At 40.8% G+C, this 15,740-nt stretch overlaps 1 protein-coding gene across 11 annotated transcripts in view; it reads right to left on the bottom strand.

Annotated features, from left to right (window-relative positions):
• The window catches only part of KIAA1211 (KIAA1211 ortholog), a 134,898-nt gene that overhangs the window by 45,856 nt on the left and 73,302 nt on the right, over nt 1–15,740 (bottom strand). The gene's annotated exons all lie outside the window — the stretch shown is intronic.

The following is a 15,740-nucleotide window of genomic DNA, read 5'->3' as shown; positions in this document are numbered from 1 at the left end:
TCAATACATTTTCCTGGCTTTTTTTTCCCCAAGTAACTGAGGACAGAATTTGACCAAGCATTTCTTCCTTGAGATGCTTAAATTTTAAAAGCTCAACCAAAAAAAGCACAGCAAAAAGACAAAACAGACATGAAGACAGAAACAAGAAATAAAGAAGTTAATCAGAAAGAAAAAAAAGTAACTTTTTTTCCCCACCAAAGGCTGAAGAAAATAAAGGGAATTTCTAACTACTTTTCCCACCCCACATCCATTAAAAAGGACCAACAAGAATTTCTTGTTAGCCACTGCCAAGAAAGGGTTAACTTTTGAGGGTTGGGATGCACCAAAGAATTACTAAAACACCACAGCTGTCAAAGAGCTTCATTTCTTTTCTGCCTCTATTTAATTTTGCATTGAATCTACTTAAAACAAGCCCGCTGTTTGGGGTTTTTTAAAAGTAACCCCAACTTTTAGCCTCCTATCACAATCCAGTTTGAGAAGCACCATGTTGTACTGATGACAAATATTTTCATCATCTATTTAAATCCCTATATGTGCTTTTCTCCCAGGCTGTATGCATACACACTGCCTCAGCACACTCTACTCCTTGTATGAGCTGCTGCTCATCAGAAAGCAGCGGTTCGGTTGTCAAGTACAGAGCAGCCCCCATAGGAACGTTTGACCAGGAAACATGAAAAAAAAAATCTTCTGCGGTGCAATAGTATTCTTCAGTATCACATCAGGCTTTATGTTCTACTCCACTATACCCTGGTATGGCAAAGCCATATCTGCGTAACACCCCTCTGTAGTTGCAGGTGGCATAACTACAGAGTATTTAGAGAGAGAAAATGCACCCAAGCACATTGTGACCTGGCTACTTCCAGTCACAAGCGGTTTCCAAACTATCACGGTGCCAGCGAGCCTGAGCTGAACCCAGAGGTGAGATCAAACTTATGCAAACAGCAAGAAAACTCTTTGTGAATCTATCTGTACCCAATTATGGATGAAGTAGGAAACCTAGACTGGAATTATAAAGTGAAAGATGCAACAGATAGTAATTATGGGTTTCCTTTACAGATCTCTAAGAAGTTTACACAGGTATCATTCTTTTCACTAGGCAGTCAAGATGCATGGCATTTGTGCAACTTCACTAAAACAACAAGGAATCCCAGTAGCAGTGTAAAGATAAAAAGCTGAAATATGAACCTCAAATTCAGACCCAGCATTAGAATTTTTTGATCCAGGATTGCTGATCCATAATAAGCAGATGAGAAAAACAACAACCACTGATGCAGCAGTTTTATCAGTGCAGAAGAAAAAGGGGTACAGTACTCTCCCCGTCCCCTGGCTCTGCTTTCCATAAACTGACCAACTCACATCTCCAGCCAGATCACTTGCTTGCTGCTCAATTCTGACTTTAGAGAAATATATTCTTATATGAAACCCCAAACAGACAGGCAGGCAGGCATGCAGAGAGAGAGAGAAATTATTGCTCGAGGCCACAGCTGCCCCAACCCTTCATGCACTTCAGAGACTGCTGGCAAAAACCGGTAGAGCGTGCAGGAGAGAAAGCATCAGTACCAGACACAAGACTGGGCAAATTCCACAGTTCCTACCTCGCCTGCTTCCTCAGCCTTCTTTGAAAGGAGGAGGTTGTGTGATGCCATTTCTGCTTGTTAATGTAATTTACTGCATAAATCAATTCAACTACAGTGTTTTTAAAGAAAGGTTCTGTATCATTCATCCACTTTACCCTTGTCCCCTCCTCTTTTAGAGGTCCTCATATATAGCTGTGAATTACCTCATCAGCTCTAAATCTACTGTACTGATTCACCAACTATGAATCTAGGTGTTGAACAAATAAGACAGGTCAACACAGCTTTCATTTCATCAAAATGGGTGAAAGCCAACATGGTTACCTCCAGCCAAGATCTGCTTTTCTCCATGTGATTTAACGTGTCCCTTAGCTGTTTCCCCACTCCATACCCCGTCATCACAGTTGTCACATTACTAAGCGTGAATTCTTTAAATTAGGCTTCATGACTCACTGCAAAACCAATGAACACCCTTCCCTGCACAGGCTGCACACACTATTCCCCATCCTGCCAGCACAGAGATAAGGAGCAACCAGCCCTTGCAGGCTTCTAATGAGGCAATGCCTGACCACTAAGGCAAGGTATATTTATGTAAATTTTTCACAAAAATCTTATGGAGGAAGATGTGGGATGGTATCACCTACAGGATAAAATGTTTCCTATAACAACAAAACAAGTACAAAAGGGAATTGAACCTTTTGACCAATTGTCTGTGGCAATGCAACAGACAACACCCTGCCCAAAAGCCTTTTAAGTCTCTAATGCTAGAGCTCAAACAGGACTCATTCCTCCTGTCTATCTGTACTGCTGAAAGAAAAAAAAAAAGGGGATAGGAAAGGGTGAAGGTTAGAATATCCAATACTGTTGACTTGTATCAAGGACAATTGCTGAGATAGCTGGGAAACAAGTCCGCTTACACAGGCCATTTGCTTTTCTCCTTAATCACTAGAATGGGAATCCTACAGATCCAGACACAGGAGAACATGGAAATCAGCAATTAAACCTTTTTTCCTGTCTGTTTGACAAGCCTCTCTTGTTCAAATCACTGTAAACAGTTAACAGTAAATCAGTTTTGAATCACAGAAAAACATGAGGTGTGAAGGCGACAGATAAACAAGGTTGGATACATTAGCTAGAATAACACAGCACATATGGTAAACGCTCCCTTCTCAGCTTATTCCAGAAGAGTAGCAGAGCAGATTAGAATAATCTTTAACCCATCATATAATTTGTCAGCTGCATAAAGACATGTAGTGCCTAACACAGAGCCAGTTAAAGTGGAGAGCATCGGTATAATGAAACCAGCACATGGCCCCTCCAGTCCCAACAACAGAAGGGATACTGATAGGTGCAGCTACTCCTCTCGCACTCTTTCAATCTATAGTGCTCTACAAGAAAGATGAAGGCTAGTGCAATAGGCTTTATTGACAGTAAATCAGGCGCAGCCTTTGGACTCCAGCTGGCAGTCTTAGCAACACACCAGCTGACAAATCCCCATAAGAGAGCCTGTAGTTGAACTGCTCAAATGTCACCCCAATCCATTGGGATTCCTAGGCTGTGATGCCTTTCAAAAACTGCATAGAGCCCTCAACACAAGCACAGGTCAAATAAAGATTTAACTACCACTCATAGAGGGAAGAGCTTTAAATATCTGGGAAGAGAACAAGCAATGTACCCCAAACAACTGGCATAACGCAGGGGTGAGGCTATACCACCAGATGGGATAGAGATGTCAACACCACTGGAAACATCTGAAAAATAACTTTCAAGCAAAGCAAGCCTCAAATGAGAAAAAGAAAATCTCACATAATCATAGAAGAGACACCTAAATACATAACGAAGTGCTGGTTCCTTGCAGCTTCTCCTGGCTGTGGTGCTGGGGGCACTCACAGTAGTGTGGGTGAGAAAACCTGCTGGGACAGACCTCTCCAAGCAGAGCTGACCAAGGAACCGCATCAGCTGGTGGGTAGAAAGATGATTGTTCAGGGAAAAGTAAATAAAAGCAAGATTTACAGTGACTTTTAAAAACTGATGTTATTGTGGCCAAAATTTTTCAAACCTCAGTTTTGCAATGGGATTTGCAGAGATTTCACAAACTTTTGTTCATTATGTGAAATACAGCACCTGTCTCCAAAATAATGTGTTCCTTGTTAGTGAAATTAATGGCTATAAAATATAATATAAATATAATATATAATGAGGATATGAATTATTAAATTCAATAGGAATTTCTATAGTGTATGTAGAGAATGGAAATCCACATGAATGCAGTGTTAAGAACTGCATGGCAGGGAGAGGGCAGGTGGGTTACTGGGCTGCAGGCACAATGCAACAGCTGAGGTGGAAAAGAGAACTAAAAAGTAGTTAAGAGGGTAAGTTGACTGATCTCTAATCACATTTCTACAGCAGAAAGAGGCTGTTATGATGTACATTGCCAGTATGATAAAAATACCCACCTTGATTTTAAGCTAATGGTATGTTTATTCATGCTCTTTTTAAAATGACTCAGGATAGCTGCTACCATAAGCATTGCCCCGTTGAGCCCTGGGGTGGCTGTGCATCTGCATTCCCACTGAAAAAGCCACCCTGCCTCCCCCCTGCCCCATCTGTTCTCATAGGGCACAGAGCTTCCCTGCATAAACTGGGAATCAGCACTTGCCTCCATCTTTCCCACCCACTCCACATCTCAGTACATCCATTTCTGTGAGTCCTCAGAGCTACTCATTATTGCTGATAACATTTGCATTCAGAGAGGGAAGCAGCACTCCCTGGAGAGGTGTCTCCACTCCTCCAGGAAAGGGAAAACAAATTGCTTGGGAGCAAGGAGGAGGAGGGCAGGCTCTGCTCTGCTTAACCATGTTCTCATGCTTTAAACCAGGTGTGAGCTCTTGTACATACTGTAGTTTGTCAGACTTCACAGGGCAAGTTGGTTTCTGGACATTTTCTGCCTCCATGACCTGCCCTTGGTCCATTGCCCTCTCTTTCATAGGTAGCTGAAAAGAAAGTTGGGGTTGACAGATGGACAGTGTCCAGATATACAAAGCAGACACAAACACCAAAAAGCCCGAGGAAACATTTAAGATAACACAAAGGGAATAAAGATTGACCTAAAAAAGAGTGATGCTCAGATTCAATAATATAACTTCCCAGCAATGAGTTCACCTGTGTATTTAGTGATAGCATGTAACACTCGTAAAGTAGACAGTTTGCAAAAGTCCCACGCTGATAAAGATGAGATAATATGACAAGAGATTATATCAATATCTGAGAAACATTAAACGAAATAAAATGGAGATGGATCAAAGGCGACAAATAGTCTCATGAAACACCTAGGCAAAGCAAAGGAAAAATAGCATGCCAATGCTTGCCTGTTCTTCCAAGAGTATCAAGTGATCTTATAAGAGATACTATTTCTTGCAAACCGTGTCCCACAGAAAAGATGAGGTATTCTTGGATTACCTGATATAAACTAGTAATACTACCTAAAGTATCCATAACACAGCAAGAACCAATCTTACTTTCCAGAAACGTCTATTTACCCTTGCCACCTGCAAAAGCAAAAACATTTTCACAAATTACCACCCATTTTGTGATTTTTCTTCCTGCCAAAGGCTGTATCTTCCAAAGAAACCATAACTAGCTGAGATAGTCAGCTGTTAGGAAACACATATGAATCAGCATAATAGAGTCTATTAATGTTCAAACACCATATAATACCTTATCATCCAGAGCAAGAAAAGAGGTATTTCAACGCTTGTCTTGACACAAGGAAGTAATAGGGAAAGTAAAACCTTATTTTACTTATTTCAAGGCAAAGGGACTTAACTTCTGCTGCAGGAAGACTGGCACAGTGGTCTTTAGCAGCAAGGAAGAGATACTAATGGAGAGAAGGAGTAAAGAATAGTTTTGAAGTCTTCAAATGATGGTAAACAGAAGAACCAAAACCAAGTAAACACTGCTTCTATCCACTTCTTTGGTCTTGGTTACTCTTGCTAGAGTCTCACCTCCCTTCCATTTTGAGCTCCTGTCTTCCCCTTTTTCCCATCTATAAATTAAAGCCTTCCCAGCCAGTCTTCATATTTCTGGGCCTGTTATTAAGTAACACTGTGAGTGGTACTAGAGGTCGGAAAGCCTGGTGTTCCTCACCCAACCCTTCATTTCCTCCCTAATCCATGCTGCTGCCCACCTTGGGAAGCACCTTTGGGATGGGGAAGACACTGCTCTCTGAAAAACACTGCCAGACCTAGAGCTGGCAGGTCACTCTGGGAATGTGTGGGGTAGGCTGGGGATAGCGGGGATTCCCAGCAGGGAAGGCGGTATGACAAAGTCAGTACAAACTTCAGCACCTTACTGCAGGCAGGGAGCTTCCTTCTTTTTTCCCAGCTTTCAGGGGGGAAGCCCCACGTACAGGTCACACAGTGAGTAGTCAGGGGGTTTAAAACAACTTGGGATATGCATCTTGAGCACAGTGATAGCAGCTAGCGGAGATCACACATATAAGGACACTTGTGAAAGGGTTAAGTAAATGCAATAAATGTTACTAAGGTACTGGGCTGCATTGCAGAACATATGGGATAAGATAAAACTTGCTTATAATAGCTCTGGGCTCAGCGATGCATGTGAGACTTTTAGAAAGGAAGAGACCACAATAGCTTCTGATTCACCACAAACATTCATCCATTATGTAACAGAAGGGAGAAAGTTTTATTTTACTAGGGCAATACTTATTAACTCAAGTTATTTGTGATGGAAGACCCTTTTGGTATGCTGTGTTCTGTCTGAGGTTTCCAGATTGGCATTAAACACTTGAGATCAACACAGTAAAGAGATGTTGACTCATTTCCTTCTCAGAGAAAAAAAAAAAAAAAATTTAAAATAATTGTAAAACATGGGATTCTCTCAGAAGGTTCATTTCTTACATGAGACAATTCCTGCTTGAAAGCATTTATAACCTGAACTACTGGCCAAGCTACAGATGGGAGGATAAACCTCCCAAAGGCAAAGCAACTTGCCTGAGGCCCTCCTGCAGAGCAGTGCAAAGTCCAAGGAATACAACTCAAACTGGCCAAACACCTCCCTGCTGCCCCTCCCCAGCTGCTGGCGGTCATTTGTGCCTCCTCAAGGCTGGCACAAGCTCTTGGCAGACTAAGATCCTGCACTCAAATCTCTATTACTAAGATCATTTCTGCAGGGGATTGTGTTATGGGAACTGCTTTTTCTGCCCCTCCAGCCCCAAGTCCTGTATTGCACCAGTCAACCCTTTTGGATCATATCACTTCCCATTTTTTCACTGGTGAGAGAAGAAGCATTTCATCCTCACAGAAAGCACTGGATTACCATATGAAATGTTAATTTTCAAGAAGGGAGTATGAAACTCGTACACCAAACCTCTTCAGTGATAAGGCACAAGCGCTAACAGCGTGCTCCTGACATCTATCAATAAGATAATGTTGAGAAGTATCTTGAACTTAAAGGAGAGTCAGAGTACCATCCCAGAAAGACTGGATATCTGGAAGTCTGGGATAACAAAAATGAGAGGCAATGTTGAAGTATTATGTACAAACTCATTCATTTAAGGCATACTGCTCACACATTCCTCTAATAATTTGACCCCTATCAGCTAGAAATGGATGAGAAGACAGATCTGTCCACAACAGCTGATCACAGAATAATTATAAGCCAGCACAGTGGTACGGCTACATTAAAAAAAAAAAAAAGTCTATGTAATACTATGGAAAAGGCTTCTGAAGCTGACAGGGGTTAGCACCTGAGCAAGGGGGTGGCTAATAAATCACTAGGTGCTAATAAATCAAGGCTGAAAGCAAGAAGGTACAATCCAATGTATTTTGGATTGGGATTCAGAATTTTTTCCTTCTTTTATAAGGAAAAGGACAAACTAATACATTGCTGAGGTGTTTTGACACAGAACAAAGTCTTTTCTGAATGTCACATAAGGGCAATCTTATTGGATAAAAATTTCTTGTCATGGTGCAAAATCAGATGCAGTAGTTCTGTTTTTGCTGCCTAACACAAACTGAAACTAATAAAGACATTCTGTGACATACAGCAGCTGCAAGCACTAAAGCTAGCAGTTTATGGAGCGCTTTCAAAGCAGTGTCACTACTCAGAACAATAATAACCAATTGATAAAGAAAAACAGCAGATAAAAATTTTGGATTCATTGTGACTGGCAAGTGTCAAAAAATGGTTTCAAATTTTTTTTTTTTTAATTTTTGTACAGTTTCAGTTTAATGTACTTTTACAATGACAAACATTATGAATTTCATCCTTGCAATTCAGATGAACTGATGAAATATTTAAAATAGGTCAGATGAAATGAAGAGAGAAAAATTTTCATTCTATGATCTTACTTAGTCCCTGGTCATAAGGGATGTTCGATTGTTAAGGGTTTTTTTTTTTGAAACTATTAATATACCTTTTGAGTTAGAGCAGCTCCATGGATTACAAGGAAAATTACCACATATGTTATATGAAGTAAAAATAAATTAAAAAAAGTTCAGGCATAGTTCTACATATAACTTAATCGGAGGGGAAAAAAAACCCAGACATCATTACTTTATGCCTGTGTGTTGTCTTTCAGAGTTCTGAGAATTATAAAATGATATAGAAAAGCCAAGAGTAAAAGGGGTCTTATTCAAACCAAATTACCAACCACTGCAGTAGAAGCACTATTTTAATAATTGCCTCATTAAATTTTATAAAGGCAAAGCCGAACGTGAGGGAGTAAATCCATCTCCCCTCCCCAAATTTAGGGGGCTGAAATCTCAGAACCACCTCTAAATTTTTCAACGAGTCACAAAAAAACCCATATTTGAGTGACCTACATGCCAAGTAAAATCTGAACTCAAGCTGAATTTGTCTAAAAGAACTAAAACACTTGCGACCATCTTTGATTTCAGAGAATTAAAGTCATACTGTTGAGGTTTAAAGCTGGGTAGCAAAGTAAAGAAAAACAATTTCTTAAGAAGAGAGCTGCATGAACCATGGCATTTAGAAATTCTCCAGCTAATTTTGGTAAAAAAGCAAAGACCAAAGGGAATGCTTGCATGGTGAAAACCACAGTGGAGAGCAGTAGGGAGCTGGGAAGGGTTGTTTGTTTTTTTCCTGAAGAAAGCCAAATCTCAAGCACCCTGTTCTGTTGGGCAAGGTGGTCAGAAGGAATCATGGCACCCATTCCCCAGACTGGCCTATCACCAAAATGCCACGGGAAATAACATCAATCAGCAGCACAGAGGGTGAACAACCTGCGCTGTGTTCCCCTCCAAAGCCTGGAAATGCCGTGCTCCTGCAAAGCGCCACCTCTTCTCCTGAAGCTCTGCAGAGCCAGGGCAGGAGGACACCTTCAACTCCTCACTCCTCCTCCCCCCTTCTGTTGCACACTCTCCTTCCTCAGCTACTCCTCCAGGTTCACTTACTCCTTCTGATAAACAAATTCTCTTTGCACAAATTAACATCAGTTGTGGCCAGAATAACACTCAGGGCAGCTAGCCTGAGTCTGTGAATGCCTGTATATCCAACACCTGGCTTTTCACCGTCTGAGCAGTTTTCATTACATACACAGACCCAGGTTATCCCCCTCCTCAGGAATAGCAGGCACTACACTGAGCCATTCTCTATTCTGTTCAGGGGCACTGCCTCCTGGGCATGCAAGCAGGAGACTCAGCTGCAGATCCACAGATACCAAAACATGCCAGACCTGGGTAGATCTTCACTGCAAGACAGAAGAGGTTTTTCCTCTACTTGCTCATGGCTTACAATTCCTCCTGCTCCTCCACGCCTTCAGTGACACAGCCTCACCTCTGTGCTGCACAGAGAACAGAACCCTACTGCGCTTTTACAGCTGACATGCTGCTATTTCAGTCCGCAGTGCATCTCCCTTCTGAGCACCGAGGACAGACAGCCACTTCCACCTTTCTCTGAAATTGCTAATTTTTTGTATCATAGACTACCATCATCTAAAGGATAAAATTGGTATCTCAGTATTGACTTGGCTGCTATAAAGAGAAGAGCTCCATCTGAGCCAGCACCTAACCAACATCGTGGTTAAATGTCAGTATTTGCTGAAATTTAACTGTTTTCAGTTACTGAATTTCAGTAACTAGACTCTTGAGTGGTTAAACAGACCATGGTGACAAAAATGTAAAATCGCTCATTAGTATTAATCATTAATTACATTAGTATTTCAAACTTCAAAGCATTTTACAAACCTTAACTAAGTTGCTACTTATTCATCACTTGTCCCTATATGGCAAGGAGGCAACAGACTGAGCCACAAAGGCAAATCTCAAACAGCTTTTTACAGAGCAGAGTCAAACACAGGACAGGGAACTTGTAGAACCGTAGCTTTTCCACACCCACACTGGAGCCCTCAACCTGGGTTGCCTTCAGCACCCAGGCCAAGCACTGACAGAAGATGTGCGTAAGACATATTTATTAAAGGGAAGAGGACTGTAAGTCTTGAGGTTGAAGTTCCAGCAACTGCCTTAAACACTAGATCTGCTTTAGAAAAGGAGCTTAAAATTCCTTATCTTATCATCAACCTAATAAAATATACAGAATAGGAAGATAATTTCCCTGAAGCTGTTTTTTGAGAAAGAAAGAAAAAATCAGAACACACACCAAAAGCAATAGGATTCATACACTTTCAGTGAAGCTCTTGCTGTGTGGAGGCAACTGAAGAACTGAGGCGATCGTGGTTTGCCTTTGTTTTCCAGAATTAAAACAGAGAAACAAGGTATCACTTGAAACACTTACTGATTGGAAAACTCAGAGAAATCTGGTGGAATTATACAGCTTAGACTACCTTATAAATATCTAAGAAATAAAACCCTTTTTAATATTATTCTTCTGATCTTTGCAAAACTAACAATATTTGTTTCATAAAATAGATGTATTTTGACATCAAATATATTTGGTTAACACTGAGTATATTTATTAACATAAAACACTGGTAAGTAGAAACAGTATTATTTCAAATGTCAGTCATGTAAGGTATCTGGATGAACAGTACAAATAGAAATGTCAAGAAAGTGTTCTTCATAAGATCATCTGTACTATGAAAATGGAAAAAGCAAGCTACTACCGTGATGTTAAGTGATATCTCCCCCTATCCGGTCTACTTTATGATGATGGAAGAAAACTGATTACTCATGAAGAGGCAAATTTAAAAAGGAGAAGAGAAGCAGCCATAAAGGGATGATACTCAAGCATTTATAAACCTAAACATTTAAAAAATATCTAAAATAATTCAAATATAAAACAACCTTTGCACAAATGAACAAACTCTTTCTATCCCTGAACTAGGACAACCAGACACTTTCTTTTAAAACATCTTTCCTTTAGGCAGTGGGAACAAAGAGAAAAAACCCTATTTCCTATTTTCATGCTGTTTCAGTTCCAGGCGAAGATTTGCCAGGCCAGTATGTGACTGATCATGCTAATCACACACCATCTCACTGTGCTAAGATCATAAAGCATTACTGCCACTAAACTGGTGAAATACATCAAATTTAGCCACGCAAGTTGGACACAATTAAACTTCACTGAGCAAGGAGACGGCACTTTCTCTCCACCATCATCTGCCCAGACTGCAATTTATTTACCATTTACTATGTCCCAGAACGAAACATAATGGAGGGGACTCAGGTGGCCAGGCAAAGTATGAGGTTTCCTGGGCTAGCAAAGATGGTTAAACATAACTACCACCAAGGGAAATTAATGCATTGTAGACTCTAAGATATGACATCAACATGGACCCTAGAATGAAAACCATTCAAGTACGCAGTTTGTAAGGCTTGGAAGGATGCTGGGAGTGCAAGTTGCGTCTGTCATACTCTGAGGGGCTACAGCAGCTGTAAAAGCCCAGGAAACCAGCCAAGCACAAAGTCTCCTGATGCAGCATCATTCCTGATGCAGCATCACTTGTACAGGGTGCCTTCTGGCAGAGCAAGTACCCTCCAGCTGTTCCCATAGAGCAACAAGAGCAAGAAACAGAACCTCTGCTCCTAGTAGTGATTAACGCCACGGTCTGGCTGTCAAGCATGAGTGGAAGCAGGAGTCCATTTCAGCAGCTCTGAACACTCGTTTCCCAGGTGCTGAAGCACATTTGGGATCCCTGCAAGCAGCCTGGTACAAGAATTGGTACCCTGCATGCCCAGTTAAACAAAGTTCCCAATGAGATTCAGGGGAAGCCCATGCTGGCCGGTTCCCTTCCATAACCACTTCTCTGACACTGTAGGCTTCCTGTCACCTCACATAAACACACTTTCACCTGATACCTCTGTTCCACTTGCAAAACTCAAGGCTCAAGAGCAATCACTGTAAAAGAAATTGCACAGAGCAAAAGTGGGAAAGGGGTAGGGACAGAGGAGATAGGTGAGTACTCATCTAGTTTTAATCTTTTTTAACTTGCCTCGTATCTATTCTTAATTTATCTGGACTACAAGTGTTCACAGTAGCTGAAACAGTATTTTTCCATTTTTGTAAAGCACCACCCAGGATTACATTAGCACATGGAGGTTGAAAGAATTGTAACAGTACAAAAATAATAAACAAGTCAAAAGAAAAGCTTATAAAAATAATCAGGTGCCATTATGTGTGACCAACTAGCCTCAAGAGATGCCCACGTCTCTCCTTGACGCTGTCTGAAGCTGAGATACTGCAAATCATCTCAAAGAAAATCCAGGCTGCATTTCTTCAAGCCTTTCTCACACAATTGTTTCTGGAAGATTTGTCAAGTGCGAGTGTGGAAACAACAGCAGTTGTTGCTTTGTGTTGTGGGCATCTTTTTTATTGTGGTATACAGAAGGGGAAAACTGATGTTTATATCCAAAAGTCCTAGATGAAGAGAACAGTCATTCCAGTGCTCTGTTGGCCCTCTATCAGATCCCCAGATACCCATACCAGGTTTTCTACTGCATTTTCAGAAAAATCCTGATGCTCCAAATGACTGTACTAATCTTGATACTTCTTTAAACAGCTGAGCTAAAGCCCAAAAGCCATATGCACAGTAACACCCACCCAGGACAGTCAGAGGAAAGAACCACGTATGAAATGACAGCACTGTAACTCTGCACAATGTACAAGTTAAGCTTAGGCTTCTCCCACCCCTTCGTCCCATCTTCCTCACTTTTTAAGACTAAGTCCTACACACCACGTGAAAGAATGCCAGTCACCAGTTGCGGGGCAGGAATACATCGCAAGGCCAATGCAGAGCAATATTTTCTCCAGGATTTTTCCACCAGAGTGTATGTCTCAACGGCAAGAGAAACACCACTTTGTCCTCTTCCTTTGCCTGCTTTTCTGCTGTAAATTATTTGGAGTCAAACTGTAAAATGCACAAATACACTACAGCAGAACAAAACAGGAGACTCTCCAAATCTGGTTTTCAGTCTGGCTTGATTTACCAGGTATGTCTCTACCTGATAGTAGAGAGATGACATATATGCCTGGATATGGATTGTTAATAATGTTTTTGCAAAAAAAAAAAACAAACCAAAACCAAACTTCTGAGCAAATACAATTCTGTTTTAGTAATAGTTAATAGTACATATATGTTTTCTCTGGCTGACTCACAAAGAGGTTTAAGTATTTCAGACTGTAAACTGAAAATTAACTAATGACAACTAATCTCCTGTACCATCTGAGAATTCATTGTTTTATGAACATTCTAACAAATGCTAAGTGAAGATGAGCACAGATCTTTTTGTTTCTGTACATTAAATTTATCATGTACTTATATATTGAGATCACTGATGAACGTAGAAAGAATACATACAGCTACCTGGTATTATATATCCGTATTCACTAAAAGGAGGGCAGCTGCTACTTACTTTGAAGGTGCCAGTTTGGAAACCACAGTCAAACATGTGACTAAAAGGTGTTCAAATATGTGTACTTCATTTTGGTAAACCAACCACTAAGGACATCACCCACATTATATCCTAAAGTTCCAGGAATGGTGAGGCAATGCAGATAGCATCTGGATAATCACTTAAACAATAGAAGAGAGCAGTGAGATTTCACAACTTTGTAGCAAAAATTATTTGAACTGCTTTTAAAAATAAAATAATATTTTTACTAAGTTCTTCCAAAAGCAGATGGAAGTGTTTTCCCCAATTTTATTTAAATAAAACATTCAGAATGAAGTGGAAGGGGACACTGTACAGAAGCTGGAACAGGTTATCTACCTGTAACAGTTCCTGTTTGAGGTGCCTTGGCAACACGTACATCCATGCAACTGATACATAGCTGCAAGCCCCACTGGCTGGCAAGCGTTTAAGCCTGGCAGCACTTAGAGCAGCCCATGGCTGCATGGACACCATGTGCACTGGACATCACTACAAAGGAGGCCAAAAACCTCTTCATCAAAGGATCTGAAATTTAACCAGGACTGAGGAAGAAAGGATGGCTGTGAAAATGTGTGCAGGACATTCCATCTCAAAGAAGGACAAGACGACAAGAAGTAGTAGGCAATCTGTGTTACTTCCTTGTAACATCAAATGTTTGTTTACTTACACCTCTGCCACAAAAACTGCCCATAGAAAAGTCCTCAGAGCCTCCAATGAAACAAACTCTCCCAAAGACAGCATCACCCTTTGCAGCTGTGATGGAAACACAGAACTTACAGCACAGCAGGAACCCAAGCAGCAGCTCCAGAGACCTCAGTCCTGGGTAATTCATGCAGTCATCACCAGCAGTACTTGGCCTCTAGCAGAATGAGGCCAAATTGAAGGGAGAAGAGGGTTTATTTTCTTTTTTTTTTTCCATTTTTTTTATTGAAAACATTTTAGTTTTTGTTTAAGATCCAGTGTGGGGAAAAGCAAGGCAGCTGTAAGCCCCTCAAGGTACTGATGGGCACAGCTGCCAAGGCAGCTCTGCTGTCTTTTGCTGGAATGGGCTCCATGCCAGAGGTAGTAAGTTCTGAGGACTTAGCCTCACTGAATAGCTGTGCTTCTCTGCCCTGCCCTCCTGGACCATGCCAACAGACTGGTAAGGTTTGTTTGTACCTGTTCTTCAAGATGCCCCAAGCACCTTCTACAGAGTCAGCCTCTCATTATCCTCCTGCACCTGAGTAGTCAGCTGGGACAAATGTAGTCACAGAGCAGCTGGTCATCCCTGCTTCAAGCTATATTGTGAAATGGAACGAGTCTCTGCTCTGCAGGCTAAAGAAGACTCATCATTTAGGGAAACAGCATTCCAGAATAAGAATTAAATGTAGTCTGCCACGGGAGAAGAACATGAAGAGATTGCATCACTGGAGTAAGGAGACAAGATTTTAATCTCACAATTTAATAAGAAACCAGTAAACTAGAGGACAGAAGTCTCTCAACTACACTGGGTCAAGATCTCTAATTAGTTCATGAAACATTTTACTGAAAGTATAATTTTATATGTATAGCAAAGCAAAAGGTACTGATTAATTGCAACTCATTAAATGTAAGTTGTTTAGTAATTAAGAAAAATTAATGCAGGCATGGCAAGGTTGGTACAGATGAGAATTCCACCTAGCTGAGTGTTGCATTTCCAATAGCAGCCAGTCTGCTCAAGCAGCAGAGGGGTAATCTGAAATTCAGTCCTGACCCATAGGGACAGGCAGTCAGACCATGCATTTCAACTTTTCCAAAATAAATCTTATAAAACAAAGATAATGAGTTCCTTTGCTACAAATGACTGGGTTAGACAATTAGTGGCTGTCTCCACACATGAGCTATTAAAACTTCATGTTCCATGTATAAAAAGCACTGCTATCCTATCTAGAGTAGGTGTGGATGTATACATCACCTGTGTTCATGTTACCATTCTTTAGAGTTCCGCTAATACTTGTGCGGAACTAAGGTAAATCATACTTATCTCTTAGGTAAATCCTGTGCCTTCTTACAGAATCAGAAACAAACAAATGTCCTAATTATGGCATTACCAACAAGATTTTAGTAGCCTAATATTTTCAAAATTTGTTCCATACCCATTTTGGGAGAGAAAGTTTGCTGTGGGTGACAGAGTTCAGAAACCATTGCACATCCTAGGATAGAAATGGGATTGAAAACAAAGGCAAAATAAAGCCCTAGCACAGAAGCATGCTCTGTGAACAAGACCACCAAGATGTGCAAAAATTGTCATTGCTCACCTCATCTAGAAGGCTGGCAA

The sequence above is a fragment of the Athene cunicularia genome, assembly GCF_003259725.1.
Source record: "Athene cunicularia isolate RWA chromosome 4 unlocalized genomic scaffold, athCun1 chr4_part1, whole genome shotgun sequence".
Classification (NCBI taxonomy): Eukaryota; Metazoa; Chordata; class Aves; order Strigiformes; family Strigidae; genus Athene; species Athene cunicularia.
The sequence above is the reverse complement of the archived record's forward strand: the minus strand, read 5'-3'. Positions and strand labels throughout refer to the sequence as shown.